Raw genomic sequence first — 8,575 nt, forward strand, 5'->3', positions numbered from 1 at the left:
TCTAGTGCAGATTGTGATGCAGATTATGTATCATTAGAAACATCATCTCAGAAGTTAATCAATAATGTTCCTAGTAGATAAGTTTAATGGCACAAAAATTATTTTGTTACTATTTTAATGTCAACTAATTCTACAGTGTTGCCTTCTGAAAAGGCTTTTACCCATAGACTACTGGCTTATGACAGTGATTTTTTTTCTTTACTGGTATTTATCTCTTTTTCGTTGTCTATAAATGGGCACTGTGTCCTCCTAGGACAAATATATCATACATAATTTACAGGCTGAGGGGCTTTTTTTCAGTATGTTGAGCCATTTAATTTATATGTTTTGCAACATTTTCAACAAATGTCACTTTTCTTGAAGTCTAACACGACCATCTGCTTCCTACTAAAACCAGGAGGCCAAGAGAGACTTTGGCTGGTCACTCATCACCCCCACTGACTTCAAAAGGAACATTGAAAACAGATCCAAGAAAAGAATTTAACTCATAAAAAAAGAACAATTCTGAAGACTTAGACATTTACATATGTGTTTTTTTATTATTTTAGTTACTATGTAGAATAAAATGGAAAACGAAAAAAATAATTATCTTTATATAAATGACTATGTTTTATGGTGTGATTCTTATTTAAGCAATAATTTAAATTAAACATCTATCTTTAAATCATGTTCTGTATGCATTTATTACATTATCTAACCTGTTTTATATTCAGTGGAGGAAAATAAACTGGTAGTTAAGCAACTGAGAGCAGCCACTGCTCTTATAGAGGACCCTAGTCAGTTCAATTCCCAGTATCCATATGGTTAGGCCCAAAATCTACTGTAATGCCAGCTTCATGTGTTTCAATAATTCTAGCTCTATGGGTACCAGAAATAACATGCACACATACCCTATTATGTACACACAAATTAAGTATTAATTATATTAGAATAATTAGAAATATGAATACAATTTTTGAATTTTTATTTTTAAAAAATTTTCAGGCTTTTGGGAATACCAAACAATATTTGTACCTATCTGCCTGAAATCTATTTTTTATTTTTAAACCATGTTTCATATAGAATTATTTCTGATAATATATTTTCCTAAGAGTTAGGAGTATATTTACTTAATTTAAGGCAGCTATCTGAGTTGTAGTAGTGTTCTACCGTTCTCGCTCACTTTTTGGTTCTCTGCCCCTCATCTCCTTGCTGTTTCTAGGCACACTTTCCTATATTTATACATTTAACTTGGTCATCAGCAACTATCGGGACAATGCCTATCTTTGCTGAATCAGATTTATACTCACAAAAAGTAAAAGAAAAAACAAATGTGCTTTTTTTCACCCATTCACCTAGCAGCCGTTCTGATGCCACAACCAGGTCACATCCCAGTGCGCTGTTCACAGGGTAACTTGTGAAATTCAAAACTGAATTTATTTCTAGATCTTAACTCTCGAGAGGAACTCTAAAACTAATTTAAGCTAAACACCTAAGGAACAAAACTGATTTAGGTCACCCATGGTCATTTTATTACATTGTTCAGTACATCCATTGCTTTAATGAAGGAGATATTTAATACTGAGCTCTGTGCTCTCTAGTTGAGCAGTCAGGTGCTTCTGGTCAGGTGGAAGTTGGACATGAGACGTTCTTGGCAAAACAACAGTCCCAGCAAAGGGACTGTTCTGTCTAGATGGCTTCACTTGTGTGTTTGTTGTTCTCTTGACTTTCAAATTCAATGTTTGTTTCACAGATTGATACATTTTAATTTTTTAAAAGCTCAAATTTCATGAAAATACCTCAGTTTATATGTGTATTAATGCAAACAGAGGGGGATGAGAATTTGTACCTTGAAGTAGAAGAGACTATTTTCAAAGACTACATTAAGGGGGAACCAAAGTTCATTGAAGCTAAATATCCTGAACAGGACAAACCCCTAGGGTTAGAAAGCTGGATAAAGACAACATGGCTGAACTAAGGGAAGAGAAGCCTTCGTTTCACTAATCAGGCAAGACACATGGCTACTATGACACAGGTTAATGTTCAGATAGATGTTCTTAAACTTTTTACTGGTGATAACTACTTGGCCAAAGGCATGCATGATATTCTGCATTTCAAAAGATCACATGATACAATAAAAATTGGGAAATATTTGTTAGGACATGAATCTACTTATTCTGTTTTCAACAGATCTAAGGAAACTATTTATCAGGTAAACAATTACTGGAAATGTACTTAAGCATGTTTCCCATATTTTCTTCAGTTAATTAACACAAACCTGACCATTTTATGTCCTTTTTGCCTACCTGAGGAAATGGCTCTCATGAAAGAAGTGACTTCAACCTATTAAAGAGAGGCCAGGTTGTTCTACAACAAGTGACTCCAATTTCTTCACATTAGTGGACATTGAGGTTTTTATTCATGTAACTGCTTATTTATTTATCTATTTATTCATTCTAACTATGTACCCCATGTTGATCGTGAACTTAAACCTCTACCCCCAAAATAATAGGAATGAGCCTACATCCACAGCTTAGGAAACTCATAAATAGATGGCAACCAAAGCATTTTAGCAAAGTGATAATTCTTTCACTAGCAAAGCTGTACTGTTATGTTGCAAAAATTACAGGTCAAAGTCCAACCTTTTGAACAATATATATATATATTTGGACTAGATCTCAGTGAATCTTGTGAACTGTGGACATAATGTAGTTCTGATGTCTGTCTTTAGTCACTCTTCCTTTTGAATTTTTTATGAAAAAATAAGCTTTGTCAATAGTCAGTGACATTGTACAAATCATTCTAAAGCAAAACTACTATTTCACATACAGTTAGTTTGTGAATAGTTATTTAACTTTGCTTGCTATTTATGCATATCTCAATGATCATATTTGAGATCCATGTTGTGGGTAAACTGAGGCAGTGGGTCAGTGCTTAGAGTCACTGATGGGAGTGCTTGAAGTGTAAGCAAGTAAAGAAGTTTTCTCAGCCAGGTGCTCTTACTAGAAAGCAGCCATTTGCAGTGACAAAAAAGGAGAAATCTCTTAATTATCTTTAATAATAATCATGTAAGAATTTTAAGAGAATTACAAATCTAAACATTTACCTAAAAATCAGCCATATCTATCTTAAATCCTCAGAATTCACATCTACTCATCAGCAAATCTTAATAAATCACACCAGGAAGCTGAGGGCAAAAATGTGTATAAGAAATCAATTGTCACCAGTTGAGCCTCAGTGAGAGTCACATCATCCAGTGCTGCCATTGCTCTTGTACCCTGACCATAAGAGGTTCCTGGATTAACTAATTAGATTGTGTCTTTCTGAATCTCATATTGTTCTCAAATTTTTTTCTGTAACCGAGCCAGTTGTAAAAACACCTCAATCTACCTTTACTAACAATTTGTCTTTCCAAGAGTATTTTGTAAGGTGATGGTCATTGCTGAAAATCTGCATCTCTTCTCTCAGGTGGTGACATTAATCTGCTCCAATATCCATGCCTAAAAGACACCAAGTATTATTGTAAGTGCCAGAAATTCTGCACAATAAGAGACTAGAATCCTCCTTAGAGTTTTCATATAATTCTTAGATTAAGAGGGATGTGATAGCAAGGAGCAGAGCAGAACTCCATAACAGCCTGAAGTCCTTCAGACATGGGGTCCTCAGAGCTGTGCCACACGGAGTCTCATCCATGTACCTGTAGTAACCAGTAGGCTACATTCTATCAGTTCTAAAGTCATTCATTGTTCTTCTGGCATGATCCTGGGCATCCATAAATACAACTTAATTATAAGTGAGATGCTAAGTATAAAAAACACCTTTAGTACACATTCACATCAATGTATTTTAACTGTTAAAACCACTAAAATCATAACAGGATGGTACTAAAGTTTTAAAGATTTATTTTGCTTTTTACTGGGTGCATGTATGAGTACATTCACATGATTGCAAGTGCCTCAGATGCTAGAAGAGGGAGTTGGCCCCTTGGAGCTGGAATTGCAGACAGTTATGATGCACCAGATGTGGGCACTGAGCACTGAATTCTGATCTGCTGCAAGAGCACTGTCTCTATTGCTAGCATGCAGTGTATCTTCCTCTACCATAAGCACCAATCAGTAGGGTTGAGGCTTCAGTTATGAACTAGTAGTTCAAATTCTCTGTTCAATGACATGATGTTGTCCCTAGAATTAGGAACTTAAGATCAGGTTATAGAGAGTAACCAGCAGCCATGGCAATAGACAGTGACATTCAGATAATACCAGAGGATCTTTTGGTCAACAATTCACCAAGATATAACCTATTTCTGGTAATAGAGGTGTTTCTTCATCACACAACTTATCTATTGAGGCCATTGTCTCCCCAATTATTTAGTGACTCCATTTAGATTTCTTTCATTTAGGTATATATTTTGGGAATTTTCTGCAATATCATGATTCCATATGTTTTTTTTCAAACATGATCTTTACTGTTTGTTGTCTCTCTCAACAGTCTCTTTTGTTTTTATCCATTTCCCTTCCTATTTCAGTTTTCTATTTTACTTCCCATTTACTGCTATATAAATCTCCCTCTTCTTTAGAGATACTCTTCGCTCCCATAGTCCCTTAGGTATCCCATCTCTGTGGTTTTTCAGATTGTGACACACATCGAAAGGTTACAAGATAACATGAGCATGTATTAAAAAGCATACACTTGGTGGGAGACCTAGGCTGCGGGGGAGCAGAGGGATCTCTGCGGAGTGCACACGGAAAGGGCACCCCCTGCCCTGACCTGCCCTGTCCTCCCCGATCCAGTGACAGGGTACAGATCTTAGGAACTTCTGTTCCCACCCGGAGACGACTTCAGGACACAGAGCAGAGCCTGGCCCAACAGCCAGCCGGAAAGGCGGCTCGTACAGGCTGAGCAACTGTGACCAGGAACAGATCTTAAGAACTTCTGTTCCCATCCTGAGACGACTTCAGGACGCAGAGCGGAGCCTGGCCCAACTGCCACCCGGAAAGGCGGCTCGTACAGGCTGAGCAACTGCAACCTGGAACAGATCTTAGGAACTTCTGTTCCCACCCGGAGACAACTTCAGGACGCAGAGCGGAGCCTGGCCCAACTGCCAGCCAGAAAGGCGGCTCATACAGGCTGAGCAACTGGTGAGTGGGAGACCTAGGCTGCGGGGGAACAGAGGGATCTCTGCGGAGTGCACACGGAAAAGGCACCCCCTGCCCTGACCTGCCCTGTCCTCCCCGATCCAGTTACCGGGAACAGATCTTAGGAACTTCTGTTCGCACCCGGAGACGACTTCAGGACACAGAGCAGAGCCTGACCCACCTGCCAGCCGGAAAGGTGGCTCAGAGAGGCTGGGCATCTGTGACCAGGAACAGATCTTAGGAACGTCTGTTCCCACCCGGAGGCGACTTTAGTACGCAGGGTGGAGCCTGGCCCAGCTTCTACCCAAAACCTGGGCTGCCAGGGAGTAGAGAGATCTCTGCGGAGTGCACACAGAAAGTTTACCAGGGACACAGACCAGATACAAGGGAAAGGCAAGAACATATCACTGACAACAAAATGGCAAGAGGAAAAAGAAAGAGTATATCCCAAGAAAACCAAGACAATCTAGCAACACCAGAACCCAGCTCTTCGATAGTAGCAAACATCGGAATTCCAAACACTCCAGAGAAAGAAGACACAGACCTGAAATCATGCCTCAAGACCCTGATAGAGTTACTTAAACAAGAAAGGGAGGAAAAGCAAAAAGATTCAGAAGCTTTTAAAGAAGAAACAAGAAAAACACTCAAAGAACACAAAGAACGAGACGAAAACAGAACCAAAGAAATAAAGGAATGGAAGAGAAAAATTAAAACAGAAATTGACACAATAAAGAGAGCGCTAAAAGAGATAACCCTAGAGTCAGAACACGAAAAAAAGAAATCAGGAGTCACAGAAGCAAGCATTTCCAAGAGATTACAAGAGATCGAGAAGAGAATCTCGGGGGCAGAAGACAACATTGCTAACATAGACAAAAGAGCCAGAGAAGATGCAAAAAACAAAAAGCTCCTAACCCAAAATGTCCAGGAAATACAAGACACAATGAGAAGACCGAACCTAAGGATAATAGGAATAGAAGAGGGAGAAGAGTATCAACTAAGAGGCACAGTAAATATCTTCAACAAAATTGTAGAAGAAAACTTCCCTACCCTCAAGAATGAGATGACCACGAGCATAAAAGCCTTCAGAACTCCAAATAGGATGGACCAGAAAAGAAATACCTCCCGACACATAATAGTAAAAACATCAAGTGCCCAAAGTAAAGAAAGAATACTAAAAGCAGTAAGGGAAAAAGGTCAGGTAACATATAAAGGCAGACCAATCAGACTCACACCCGATTTCTCAACAGAGACTATGAAAGCTAGAAGAGCCTGGACAGACATCATGCACTCCTTAAGAGAGCACAAGTGCCAGCCCAAGCTGCTATACCCAGCAAAACTATCAATCACCATCAATGGAGAGACAAAGATATTTCAAGACAAATCAAAATTAACACAATATCTGACCACAAACCCAGCACTACAACGAATTATAGGTGGAAAACCCAATACAAGAAGGGAAAATATAGCCTAGTAAAAACAAGAAAACTCCTAAACAAGAAAACTAAAAGAAGAAAAAAACACAGACACAACTCAACCCAAAAAAGCAAGAATGGCAGGAAACAGAAACAATTATTTCTTGATATCTATTAATATAAATGGTCTCAACTCCCCAATAAAGAGACATAGACTATCAGACTGGATACATAAACAAAATCCAGCCTTTTGCTGCATACAGGAAACTCATCTCAGAGACAGAGACAGACACTATCTCAGAGTAAAAGGGTGGGAAAAAATCTTCCAAGCAAACAGCTCCAAGAAGCAAGCTGGAGTGGCTATTCTAATATCGAATAAAGTAAATTTCCAACCAAAAGTTATCAAAAAAGATAAAGAAGGACACTTTTTACTCATTACCGGGGAAATCTGTCAGGAGGAACTCTCAATCCTTAACATATATGCTCCAAATAAAAAATCAACCACATTCATAAAAGAAACTCTACTAAAGCTCAAAAAATACATTTCACCCCACACAATAATAGTGGGAGACTTTAACACCCCACTCTCACCAATGGACAGATCAGGGAAACAGAAACTGAACAAGGACACTGCAAAACTATAAGAGACTTTGAACCAACTAGAATTAATAGATATATACAAAACATACTATCCTAAAGTAAAAGAATACACCTTCTTCTCACCACCCCATGGCACCTTCTCGAAAATTGACCACATAATTGGACACAGAACGAGCCTTCATCGATATAAGAAGATTGAAATACTCCCATGCGTCCTCTCAGATCACCATTGTCTACGGCTGGTCTTTAACAACAACAAAGACAACAAAATGCCCACATACACATGGAAACTAAACAACGCTCTGTTAAAGGATAGCAGGGTCAAAGAAGAAATAAAGAAAGAAATTAAGGACTTTCTAGAATTCAACAAAAATTATAACACAACATACCCAAACCTATGGGATGCAATGAAAGCAGAATTGAGAGGAAAACTCATTGCCCTAAGTGCTTCCAAGAAGAAACTGGAGAGAGCTCACATCAGCAACCTGACAGCACAGCTAAAAGCCCTAGAACAAAAGGAAGCAGATATACCCAAAAAGAGTAGACGGCAAGAAATAATCAAAATTAGGGCAGAAATAGACCAAATAGAAAAAAAAAAACCATTGAAAAAATCAACAAAACAAAGAGTTGGTTCTTTGAGAAAATCAACAAGATTGATAAACCCCTAGCCAGACTAACTAAAGGGCAAAGAGAGAGTATCCAAATTAACAAAATCAGAAAGGAAAGTGGTGACATAACAACTGAAACTAAGGAAATTCAAGAAATCATCAGATCCTACTACAAAAACTTATACTCCACAAAATTGGAAAATCTGGAGGAAATGGACGTATTCCTAGACAGATACATGGTCCCAAAGTTAAACCAGGACCAACTAAACCATCTAAATAACCCTATAACACCTAAAGAAATAGAAGAAGTCATCAAAAGCCTCCCAACCAAAAAAAGCCCAGGTCCAGACGGGTTCAGTGCAGAATTTTATCAGACATTTATTGGGGATATAACACCAATATTCGCCAAACTATTCCAAAAGATAGAATCAGATGGAATATTACCCAACTCATTTTTTGAGGCTACAATAACCCTCGTACCTAAGCCACACAAAGACCCTACAAGGAAAGAGAACTTCAGACCAATCTCACTTATGAACATTGATGCAAAAATACTCAACAAAATTTTTGCAAACCGAATCCAAGAACACATCAAAACCATCATTCATCATGACCAAGTAGGCTTCATCCCTGGGATGCAGGGATGGTTTAACATAAGGAAATTCATCAATGTAATCCACCATATAAACAAACTTAAAGACCAAAATCACATGGTCATCTCACTAGACGCTGAGAAAGCATTCGACAAAATCCAACACCCTTTCATGTTAAAAGTCCTAAAAATAACAGGAATCCAAGGCCCATATTTAAACATAATAAAAGCAATATACAGCAAACCAAC

This window comes from Micromys minutus (assembly GCF_963924665.1).
Source record: "Micromys minutus genome assembly, chromosome: 1".
Classification (NCBI taxonomy): Eukaryota; Metazoa; Chordata; class Mammalia; order Rodentia; family Muridae; genus Micromys; species Micromys minutus.